Here is a 12,106-nt window from a genome sequence, read left to right on the forward strand (position 1 = left end):
TGCTTCCTCCCACAACCCATCGCATGTAAAGTGACGGAAGGTGAGCTGGAGTGGGATCAACCAACACCCAGATCTGATCTCGGTGTATCTCCAGCACATCATTTTAATTTCTGGGAACCCCCGACAATTGTTACACAAATGTGGTTGGGTTGTATTAAGTGTGAGAGCATGGGCCTTTGTTGAGAAGGAAAATGAAACACACAAATGGAGAACACCATTAAAAACAAGGGGATTAAAAAATTATACAAATAAACTTATTTATAAAAAAGAAGTAGACCCACAGAAATAGGGAAGGGAGAAAAGGGATAGACTAGGAGTTAGAAAATAAACAATAAAGAACTACTGTATAGCAGAGGGAGCTACATTTGATAACCTGTAAAGAATCTGGAAAACTATGGATATACGTATATATGAATAACTGAATCGCTTTGCTGTACATCTAAAATTAATACAACATTGTACATCGATTGCACTTCCATTTTCTTTTTAAAAAAGAGGGGGAATGGAAAAATCATTTTCACTACTGTATTCCTTCCTTTAAAAATTAGATAAAAGCTGTAAGAAGTGGAAACACTGCTCAAAGAGTTATAATTCTACATAGTGTACTATGAGTCATAAAAAGCTTTTGGATGGGAATTCTCTGGCGGTCTACTGGTTAGAACTCTAGGCTTTCACAGCCAAGGGCACAGGTTCAATTCTTACTCAGCGAACTAAGATCCTGCAAGTCCTGTAGAGGCCAAAAAAGAAAAGGAGGCGGGAGGGAGCATAGGAGACACATTCCCTCTTGGTCAAACATTCCTCACATTAAATTGTGGGCTATTCAAATATCTCACAAACCCTTCTTCCAGTCCAGCTGCCACCCTCTTCACACATCATCTGGTTTCTAAAACCAGTATCTTTCCCTCCATCCTCATTCATCTTGACTTCTTCTGTGGCAGCTAATCCCTGTAATGACTTAAAAAAAAAAAAATCATCCCAGGTTCTGGTTTCTGGGATATAACTATTTTCTAATACCTCTCTTCATTCCCGTGACCTGGCTTGCACCTGCCCCCCTTATATTTGGAACTCTATTCCCCAGAATGGTCATTTCCCACTGGTTCCGCTATCATCTGTTTTCTAAGGACAGTGACACCTGAACCAGAATTGGCCCCGAGTGTCTCTTCATCAGGATTCCCTGGTAGTTCAGATGGTAAAGAATCTGCTTGCAACAAGGGAGACCTGGGTTCGATCCCTGGCATCCCATTCCAGTATTCTAGCCTGGAGCATTCCCATGGACAAAGGAGCCTGGAAGGCTGCAGTCCATGGGGTCGCAAAGAGTCCTTTCATTGTTGCTGTGTCCAGCCGGTGGGATCTCTTCCCTTGGACATCTCACCGGCACGCACCCAGTAACACATTATGCAGTGAGAAGCTGATACATTTGCATAAAATGTTTAACACAGCAAATGAATATTTTAAAAAAGAATTTCAACATAAAAGAAAACCTTTACAGGCTGTATCTTGATTCCTAAAACTTTTGCACATTAAAAGAGAAACTGAAATCCCAATCCATATTGAGTTTTGATACTTTGAGAAAGTCCCTCGGCTTTGAGCAACCAGAGGTCAGGCCGTCAGCACTGAAACAGGTACACAGCAAGGATAGAGCCGACTTTCCCAGCGCCAGGCAGGTTTATACATCAAATAACTTAATCAGAACACAAACTGTTCTTAGATTTCTGGGGAGGTAATTAAATACCAATTCAATGCCAATTAATCACAGTCAAATAAGAGTCTGTCAGAGAAGAACTCTATACACATGCAGGCTATTTAATGGTCAAATACTTGGCAGGATCTTAGTTAAACAATGATTCATTAAGCCTCCTCTGCCACACAATGGCCAGGCTGAACTCCAAGTGAAAGAATCGAAACTCTTTTGTTCTCCCATAAAAAGACATCAAATGCATGTGCATGATATTCTTTCCTTCCTCACTTAGCAGGCAGCTCAATTTGCATGATTCCGGATGTGCTGGGCTGCTCCTGGGCAGCAGGGCATCTGTGAGTCTTCACTGGGTTCTGTGCTCAGTACCAAGGCGGGGCAACTCCCTTCTTTCCCATGGAAAGGAGCTGGACAGCTGACCAAGTTCTGAAAATGTCTGTTCACTCTAAGCAAGGAAAGGACTAAAAGACCCTACCTTCCAGCAAGCAAAAGCAAGCTATGATCTTTTTCTCCCTTGGGATCATACTGCCCACCATAAAAAAAAAAAAACAAAAAAACAAAAAACAAACCCCTGGATACACATAACTGTCCAGGAAAAATATTTGCATTTTCTGCACCTAACTTATCAATTTGTTTCCTTTAAATTACTTGTCCCTTCAGAAAACAACCACTCATTAAACTCAGACAGCCATTTTAAGTTCGACTTTTTCCTAGGTTTCTTAGGTGGACTCGCTTACCTTTCTGCAAGTTCCTTTCTTCCCATGCAGAAAATATGAAAGAAATGGACACTGCTGCGTATTTGCTGGGGGTTTTGCCCACACTAGCACTATAAGCATTCCACAGCTTCAGGAACGCTGCTATTTATTAAATGCATAATTTCTGCCCTTCAAAATTAATTAAAAGTGGGGTGAAAAGGGCTTTTATAATGCTGTAAAATTCTACTTGCCTCTTTAGAGAGGGGTTCTTAGTGCAGCTTTATTAAATGTTTTATCATGCTTTAAAAATAAGTGGGACTTCCCTGGTGGTCCACTGGTTAAGCATCTGCCTGTCAATGCAGGGGATATGGGTTCAATCCCAGGTCCCGGAAGAACCCACATGCTATACAGCAACAAAGCCCATGCACTGCAATTACTGAGGCCGTGTACCCTCAGATCGTGCTCCACAAGAGAAGACACCTCGATGACAAGCCTGCGTATCGCAACTAGAGAAAGCCCATGTGCAGCAACAAAGATCCAGTGCAAACAAAAATAAATAATAAATAATTAAAAAAAATTTTTGAAACTGAATAAATAAAATTAATTATATTTTTATTTAATAACAAAATATGTACTAGATAGTATTCTTAGAAGGGGAAGTCTCATAAAAACTATACTGAAAGATTTTATATATAATATATATATACATATAAACACACACACATATATATATATCTGAACCCCCAGACTGAATTTATGATAACTGACCAAAGACAAATATATGTGACATTGTTTTTCATAAGAAACTTTAGGAGCTTCATGTAAAACTTATTAGCAGAATATATTCTAATTCTGCTCATAAATTGAGTGATACAAACAAAATAAAGATGCACTTTTACTGGGTCTCATTGCATATGAAATATCAAATTCACTTGGACACCATTACAATGAATGAAGGATATACTGCATGCTTATTATTTCAAAGAATACATAACTGAGTCCACAACTGCAAAGTTGTAACACATTAACAAAAAATAAGTGATTAAAGCATTAAAAATTTTACTTATAATTAAATTATTAAATCTATTTTTGTGATCCCTCAGACATAAAACCCACATTTTTATTTATGTTGCTTTAAGAGGACACAGAAGTAACAGCCCTTCATGTGTTTATTTCCACATAAACTACGACAGATAATGATTTTTTAACAAGGGTATGAGGGGGGAAGGTCACACTATGTATGCATATAAACATACCATACCATAAGAAAACAAATTTTCCTGCAAATATAAGCAATTTTACAGCCTATCAAAGTGGTGCCAAAAAAAGTAGATTTATTCATATTAGAGTGCTGACAGGAGAGAAACGTTCCAGCACTAAATAAAGTACATTGTAACCCAATCATCAAATCAATAAAGTCATTAAAAATATGCTACATTCCTCAAGGAAATGGCGAGTTGAAGGTTAAAAAATATTTGGTCGCCATGGAGAATGTCCCTCCAACACAGCTGACAGTTACTGGTCTGGACCCTGTCTTCCCCCCACCCCGTGCGGAGAATAAAAGTCTGCTGGCTTCTTATCTTTCTTCATGTGTATTTAGCCATGTAACCTGCCAGGCAGCATTTTCAGCTTCATATCAGCATCCTATAAATACAAATAAGAAACTATGCCATTTTTCTTCTTCTTCTTCTATGCTACAAACTGATGAAATATTACCACATTTGTAGACTCTTGCAAACAGACACACTATCAAAGGGCAGAAATGTGCTGAGATTATAATATCCATTCATCTTAACTGTCAGCATATAACAACATTGAGGTGGGGTGCTTGCCACCTAAATTAATTTACTACTTAAAGAGATTTCTTACACCAAGTCTGTAAGGAGGGGTTTTTAACAAAACTGTTGAAAGTGAAAGTGTTAGTCACTCTTTTGTGACCCTGTGGACTACAGCCCACCAGGCTCTTCTGTTCGTGGGATTCTCCAGACAAGAATACTGGAGTGCACAGCCATTCCCTTCTCCAGAGGAACTTTCCAACCTAGGGATTGAACCCTGCACTGCAGGTAGGTTCTTTACCTTCTGAGCCATGAGGGAAGCCCCCAAAAAACTGTAAATAAATCTAAACATGGTTTGCATTTTATCTAATTTTCAAGTGTTGAATTAAACCAAAGAAACCTGCACTTGATCGACCAGGGCACCCTCTTTTCAGGGACCTGTTGTCCAACTGTTTTGGGGGGTGGGACGCAGGCTTGCTGCCACAGAGGAATGATATCCCAATCCACCTCCTATGATTTACTCAAAAAAGTCAGTCAGTCAGTTCAGTTGCTCAGTTGTGTCTGACTCTTTGCAACCTCATAGACTACAGCACACCAGGCCTCCCTGTCCATCACCAACTCTGAGTTCACTCAAACTCATGTCCATCAAGTTGGTGATGCCATCCAGCCATTTCATCCTCTGTCATCCCCTTCTCCTGCCCCCAATCCCTCCCAGCATCAGAGTCTTTTCCAATGAGTCAACTATTCACATGAGGTGGCCAAAGTATTGGAGATTCAGCTTCAGCATCAGTCCTTCCAAAGAACACCCAGGACTGATCTCCTTTAGAATGGACTGGTTGGATCTCCTTGCAGTCCAAGGGACTCTCAGAGTCTTCCCCAACACCACAGTTCAAAAGCATCAATTCTTCGGTGCTCAGCTTTCTTCACAGTCCAACTCTCATATCCATAATGACCACTGGATAGCCTTGACTAGACGGACCTTTGTTGGCAAAGTAATGTCTCTGCTTTTGAATATGCTATCTAGGTTGGTCATACCTTTCCTTCCAAGGAGTAAACGTCTTTTAATTTCATGGCTGCAATCACCATCTGCAGTGATTTTGGAGCCCCCAAAAATAAAATCTGACACTGTTTCCACTGTTTCCCCATCTATATGCAGGTCAGGAAGCAACAGTTAGAACTGGACATGGAACAACAGACTGGTTCCAAATAGGAAAAGGAGTACGTCAAGGCTGTATATTGTCACCCTGCTTATTTAATTTATATGCAGAGTACATCATGAGAAACGCTGGGCTGGAAGAAGCACAAGCTGGAATCAAGATTCCTGGGAAAAACATCAATAACCTTAAGGGTGGTGTCATCTGCAGAAAGTGAAGAGGAACTAAAAAGACACCACTCTTAAGGCAGAAAGTGAAGCGGAACTAAAAAGCCTCTTGATGAAAGTGAAAGAGGAGAGTGAAAAAGTTGGCTTAAAGCTCAACATTCAGAAAGAAGGTAAAGGAGGTTATAAAAAGAACAGAAGGCTAAGGGGGAAAAGATGTATCATTAGATTAAGGAAGGCAAGGATGGGCGAGCCTGGAGTTTAAAGAAGAAAAAATCCCACAGAATGTGCTAGAAGCGAGCATCTAAGAAATAAATCCAAAGTGGATCTAAATGGAAGATGACAGTGAGTGTTTACATTCCCTTTCCTTCCAGGGCATGTTTCTCCTGGAATTAAAAGCAAAGGTAGATATATCCTGGGACTGTAAGGAGATCAAACCAGCCAATCCTAAAGGAAATCAATCCTGAATATTCACTGGAAGAACTACAACTGAAGCTCCAATACTCTGGCCACTTGATGTGAAGAGACAACTCACTGGAAAAGATTCTGATGCTGGGAAAGACTGAAGGCAAAAGGAGAAGGGGGCAGCAGAGGATGAGATGGTTAATAACATCACTGACCAAATGAATATGAATTTGAGCAAATTCTGGGAGATGGTAGAGGACAGAGGAGCCTGGCGTGCTACAGTCCACAGTGTAGCAAAGAGTCAGAGGTGATTTATAAACTGAATAACAACAAGAATAACAAAAGATGTATCATTAGATTAAGGAAGGCAAGCATGGGCGAGCCTGGAGTTTAAAGAAGAAAAAATCCCACAGAATATGCTAGAAGCAAGCATCTAAGAACTTGTATTAAAGGAAGGATGACCGGGGATCCATTTAAATGATGGAAAGGAGCCTTGAAGCTTGGTGGGCAGGAATAAAGGACCCTCGAAAAAAATGTTTTGGGGGAGTTGAAGGAAGGGACCAAAAAGGAAGCTACAAATGCAGAAGAGAATGCCATGCAGGGAAGACTCCTAGAAAGTGGGGCCTCACTTTTAGAATACCGGTCTGCTTGTTTTAAACTCTGGATACCACACATATACAGAACTGTCAATATCTTTGCCCTTATGCAAAAACTGAAAAGCTCTGAATAAGCCTCAGTACAACTTAGCAGACATGATGACTTAGCCAACATCGTTCTAAAGGTGACGCCATTTTAAAAAGTTTCTATTTTGCTCACATGAGATTTAATACAGACCCTTAGACAAAGTAAAATGGAACAATGATATCAGAACCAAAGAAAATTAAATGAGGAGCATGGGAATAGAATTCACAAACTCAACACAAAAGTTTCTCCCCTGAACTCTTATCATTCAGGGTAAGATAAACTTCCAATAATACCCATTACTCTTGTCAGAAAAATCAAGATGTTGCCAGCATTCAATTAGAAAGTATTTTGAAAGTTATTTTTAATTTAGCATTTTCAGTCATTAGGCATAAACTACCCATACCTACAGCATGCAATTGTGGAGATCTAATAGTAAACAGCAATCTGAAGCCATTTCTGGTCTCACATACATAAAATATAAAAATTCTGTTGAAAAACAAAACCACCAGTTCCCATGGGTGAAAGAACACTAAGTATGAAAGCATCTGTAGCTAAATTTCAACCTGGGCTTCAAAATACATTTAGCAAAACTGGAACGAAGGATTATAAACTGGTGGTAAATTGTGACTTTTCAGACAAAATTTAATGTGAAACTCATTAAATAGAAAAAGTGAACTAATGATTTTGCAAATATTTAAGGGACAGCAAGGCTTATTATTATTATTATTAAGGCCTCCCTGGTGGTGAAGAATCCACCTGCTAATGTAGGAGATGCAGGTTCAATCCCTGGGCAGGGAAGATTCCCTGGAGAAGGAAATGGCAACCCGCTCCAATATTCTTACTTGGAAAACCAAAGGAGCCTAGTGGGTACAGTCCTTGGGGTCTCAAAGAGCTGTACATGACTGAAGTGACTAAACAATAAGGCTTTTATTATCAGGAAAGGTCTCAAATTGAAAACAGACGAAATGGGCTGGGTAACCGGATTGAGCAGCCAGCCAGTGACTGAGGGTATACTCAGCATGAACTGGCAGTGTGGGGAACCTAAGCCAATTTATATTCTTGAAGTCACTGTTGACAAGGCTGGATTTCTAAGAGGAGATCCAGCCCTTAAGTGAAGCCAAAAGGTTCCTCTCCAAACAGGCCAACCTGGAGAAGATGTAGAATTCCACGCAATTTGTGCTAAGCTTACTACGCTTGAAGGCAATTCCTTTCAACTCGATCACCTAAGGGACGTGGACATGCTGGAGAGAAAAAGGATGGGCAGAGTCAAACACCTGAAAAGGTAAGGAGGCACACGGAGTGCCCAAGAGCAAGAGGCGTGAGGCCCAACCTGCTAGCACCTTATCTGCTTGGCAAGTCACATGCTGCTATTGGCAGAAGCTTCCCGGGTTAGTGAGGGGTAAAACCCAGAGTTTGATTTTAAGGTCAAGTTTATACCTTGGCTGGTTTGCTCTGTAGCGATCGCTGCATCTTCAGAATAGGTATAAAGGTACGAGAGGTTTCTTTTCAAGGCTGTCGCGTCACAGACTGCCTGCCTCATCCTCCCACTTCTCTTTCCACCTTAACTACCACCCAGAAGAGATCAGCAGTAAGCAGGCCTAAGCAAGAAAATATCTATTGATCAATAACCCTATAAGCTAAATCCATGATCTTTTATTCAGAAAAGAACTTCAAAGGAGGCTTTCAGCGTCTGAGACTCTGTTACGCAGAACACAAGAAAGGTTCTACGACTCCTGCCTCTGTAGTTTCCCTGTCCTGTGCTCAGTCCCTGCAGTCATGTCCGACTCTTTGCAACTCCATGGACTGTAGCCCACCAGGCTCCTCTGTCCATGAGATTCTCCAAGCAAGGATACTGGAGGGGGTTGCCATACCCTCCTCCAGGGGATCTCCCCAACCCAGGGAATGAATCCATGTCTCACGTCACCAACACTGGCAGGTGGGTTCTTTACCACTAGCACCACCTGGGAAGCTCGGCCGCTTCTCTATCTGGTCTCAACTCCTGAAGGCACCTTCTCTCTCAGAGGTATTAGTCATGAAGGCAGTACGGTTACTACAAAACTCCTGTTGTTTCCCACTGAGATGGTAGATATTATGTGTTTTAAAAGTAATACAGAAAATGAAACCCATACTTTCACAGGAGGGTGGAGAAACAGTTATTCCCTATGTTTTAAAGGAAGAAATAACAGAAAGACCAATGATAAAATGTGATAGAAGAGGCAGGAGGTGTCCTAATGAGCGATGGAAGGCTGTGCGCTGCAGGGAGGTTTCAAGCAAAGGCCCCTCACTGAGCAGAGGAAGAACCCCACCCTGGATGGATTCTTCACCAGGTGCTTGGTCTCCATCCAGAACATTCCTCAAGATGTGACCTGGACAGTAAGAGCTCTTCTGCGGCTCCTTTCACAGAAATCTTCTTAGGGACAGGCCTAAAGTGCTACAAAGAGTTCCTAAGACACAGGTCTTTGATCTTTGTGGCTTTGCCATGTATGTTTTTAAAATTTCTGGAATGCACCCAGGGAGGCAAATGGCTTGACAGCAAACACTATAAATATCGAAATAAATAAATACATACAAACATCTGGAACCCTGATTAAGCACCAAAGTTTCTCTTTTTTTTTTCAGGGATGAGGGGTGTGGGCAGCAGAGAAGAAACCCCCACTGAACAGCATTTTTATTTTTATGGAAAAACGTCCTATTCTTTCCATAGGATAAATCCCGCTCTGACATGACAAAAGTTTCAGAAAGCTGAAGTCTGTATGTCATGGAGAAAGGACAGTTTCTGATGTTCTATAGCTACAAAAGAAGGAACTTCAGTACTAGCCCAGAAAAAAGATGGGACCAAAATTCACTTTTTTAATAACTCGTCGTGGAAGGGTATAAAATAACAGTCATTACCTAGAAGTACAAAAATAAATCCAGGCAATACAGTAATCTCACTTGAGTTTGAAATGAAGTTTGCACCGATTTTACAAATTACTCGTTACACAATAATTTTCTGTGTTAAAAGGATGCTAAAATACATTGGTTTTTTTCCTCTTTATGCGGCCCTCTGAACAATAATAAACAGTGAGAATATAGAATTTGCCATGGTTATGCCTGATACAATTAAATTAAAAACAAAGAATCAAATGACCACAAACCATGTGGTTAAGTGTGAATTAGGAGTAAGAGAGTTGGGAAAGTTTAAAATAAAGAACTGTGTGTGTACAAGCGTGCATGCTCAGTCATGTTTGACTCTTTGTTACCCGTGGACTGCAGCCCACCAGGCTCCTCTGTCCGTTGAATATTCAGGCAAGAATACTACAGTAGGTTGCCATTTCCTCCTCCAGATCTCTCCAACCCAGGGATCGAACTCAGGTCTCCTGCACTGGCAGGTGGATTCTTTGCCACTGAACCCCCAGGGAAGTGCCATTTAAAAAACGAAAATGCCCCCAAATTCCCAATCTACCCCACTACAATTTCCACAACGTGACAGACCTTTGGAAAGCCAGAAAGGTGTATGATCAGTCCTCTCACCAAGCAGATGCTACCGATCTCAGGACAGAGTTGAAAGCCTTCCCATCCTGGCCTGGTTCTGCTCCCTCCATCCTGCCCACAGTGATGCCACTCTAGACAGGCAGCCTTCCCTCCCTGGTTTCCAGGTCCAATGTCCTGGGTAATCCAGACTCATTCTCTGGACCATCCTGTCATCCAACAGCAGCCTCTCCTGAAATCTGCTCAGGTCTCCTGGCACACACTGAGCATCTTTGGCCCTATACAGCCAATCACAGCTTCTTCCACAATCATTAATGTATTCAGCAGAAAACACACAAGTTTGGATGACACCATTCATGATTTGAGAAATATGTATGGAGCCCTTATCCCAGCAGATGGATAAAAAAAAAAAAAAAGATGCATAGTGCTTATAGACTGGCACTAGAGAAGAGATATTATGTGAATCTTGTTATGAGAACTGAGGGCAATGTTGAGCCAGGTTGACACTGACCACCCAAAGGATTGATGAAAGAGGATGTGAAAGGTGGGTTTGGGGACACAGGGACAGTCATTGGTCAAATTCAAAAGAAGAGGAATGCTGCACCTTCTTTATGTTGCAGCTGCAACACAGACAGAAACTTGTCCCTGTGACAAAAACATGAGGGCTAGGCAGAGAGAGATACCTCCAGCTCCAGGAATCCTGCCCCCTGCCTCCCTAGCGGCTCCCTCCCCCAACACTGCCTGAACAACAAAACTAGTCTAAGGACTGCCTGGGCACCTCCGTTGCTCACGCTAAATGAGGCCATGTGCTCCCGGAAACAACAGTCACATATATATGGTGCCTGTCTGCTTCCATCTCAAGGAGAGTAGGATCTATGGAAATTGTGTAAACTCAACAAAGAAAAGAGGACTTCATCATGCCTGTCATTTTAAGTTCCTTCCTAGCAGCTTCAAGATATTTAAAGTCCCAAGGTTGCATTCAATTGTGATTCCCCACTTAGATCGTAGCCAACTTCTCATCTCGGTAGCTGTTCTAAAAGGGAAAGATTTTGGTGCCAACCATCTGAGTGGTTAATCACGTCTATACAAACATGTGCTTCCACAATTGGCACAGCATCCCCTGGCGTGAAGCTGGCAGCAACCCAGACAGAAAACTCTGTCAACTCCATGCTGACATCCTAGCCTCTAGCGCTCATTCTGATCTGTTCTACAATCCACCAGCAAAGCTGAATTCTCTGTTGCCTCAATTATCCCCACTCCCCCTCTTTCCTGATGCCACTCAGAATGATTCTGCTACCTCAGCCTGCCTCGGGCTCTACTTTCAAAGTCTCTCCTCACGGTGAAGTCAGCCACTAAAAAACTGAGACATCAAAACCAGCCCAGTGCCCTCTCACCAGCTCGGGGTGCTATGCCCAGCCCTCAGGATGGATACACCCTCAGGCTCTGCCTTTCCTCAACTGTGGGGAGTGGCTGTCTCCATTCTCTGATCTCCTTTAGAAGAAAGGGCAGACTACGGATCTTCTACAGCCTCAAAGGAGAGGCAACAAAGCTAGTCTAAGGACAGGCTACAGATGGCCAAAGAATTTGCAGGTGTAGTAAAACCTGATCAGAAACTGAACCTTTTCTCGATGGACAAGTGAACAATATGAACAGCAAACCCTCTCATTAATTCGGGCTACCAAAGACTGCCACAGAGTACTGGCCACTAAAGTCGGTATACATTTATTCATGCTACTGGTCAGTCACTAAGTGGTGTCCGATTCTATGACCCCATGGACTGCAGCCTGCCAGGCTCCTCTGCCCATAGGATTTCCCAAGCAAGAGTAATGGTATGGGTTGCCATTCCCTCTTCCCTGGGGATCTTCCCAACCCAGGGATCGAAGCTGCATCTCTTGGGTCAAATAGATCCTTTTATTACCACTGAGCCACCTAGGAAGACCCTTCATTTCTTAAGGGACAGTCCATAGAACAAAGGTCTCTCATGCATTCTTTCAACAGTAAACTCTAGAAACTAAGGAAAGGAGAAATTTCTGTGTAAGGAGGAAAAGGTTTAAAATCTATAAAG

General features: G+C 42.0%; 1 protein-coding gene and 1 long non-coding RNA gene across 8 annotated transcripts in view; one reads left to right on the forward strand and one right to left on the reverse strand.

The window, feature by feature from the left end:
* LOC129624632 (ATP-binding cassette sub-family C member 4) overlaps positions 1-12,106 on the reverse strand; it is a 187,117-nt gene that overhangs the window by 58,391 nt on the left and 116,620 nt on the right. The gene's annotated exons all lie outside the window — the stretch shown is intronic.
* On the forward strand, positions 4,113-8,866 carry LOC129624633 (uncharacterized). The gene is made up of 3 exons (XR_008701081.1): positions 4,113-4,451; positions 7,711-7,852; positions 8,744-8,866. It is a non-coding gene; the product is annotated as an uncharacterized LOC129624633 (long non-coding RNA).

This window comes from Bubalus kerabau, chromosome 12 (genome assembly GCF_029407905.1).
Source record: "Bubalus kerabau isolate K-KA32 ecotype Philippines breed swamp buffalo chromosome 12, PCC_UOA_SB_1v2, whole genome shotgun sequence".
Lineage (NCBI taxonomy): Eukaryota > Metazoa > Chordata > Mammalia > Artiodactyla > Bovidae > Bubalus > Bubalus kerabau.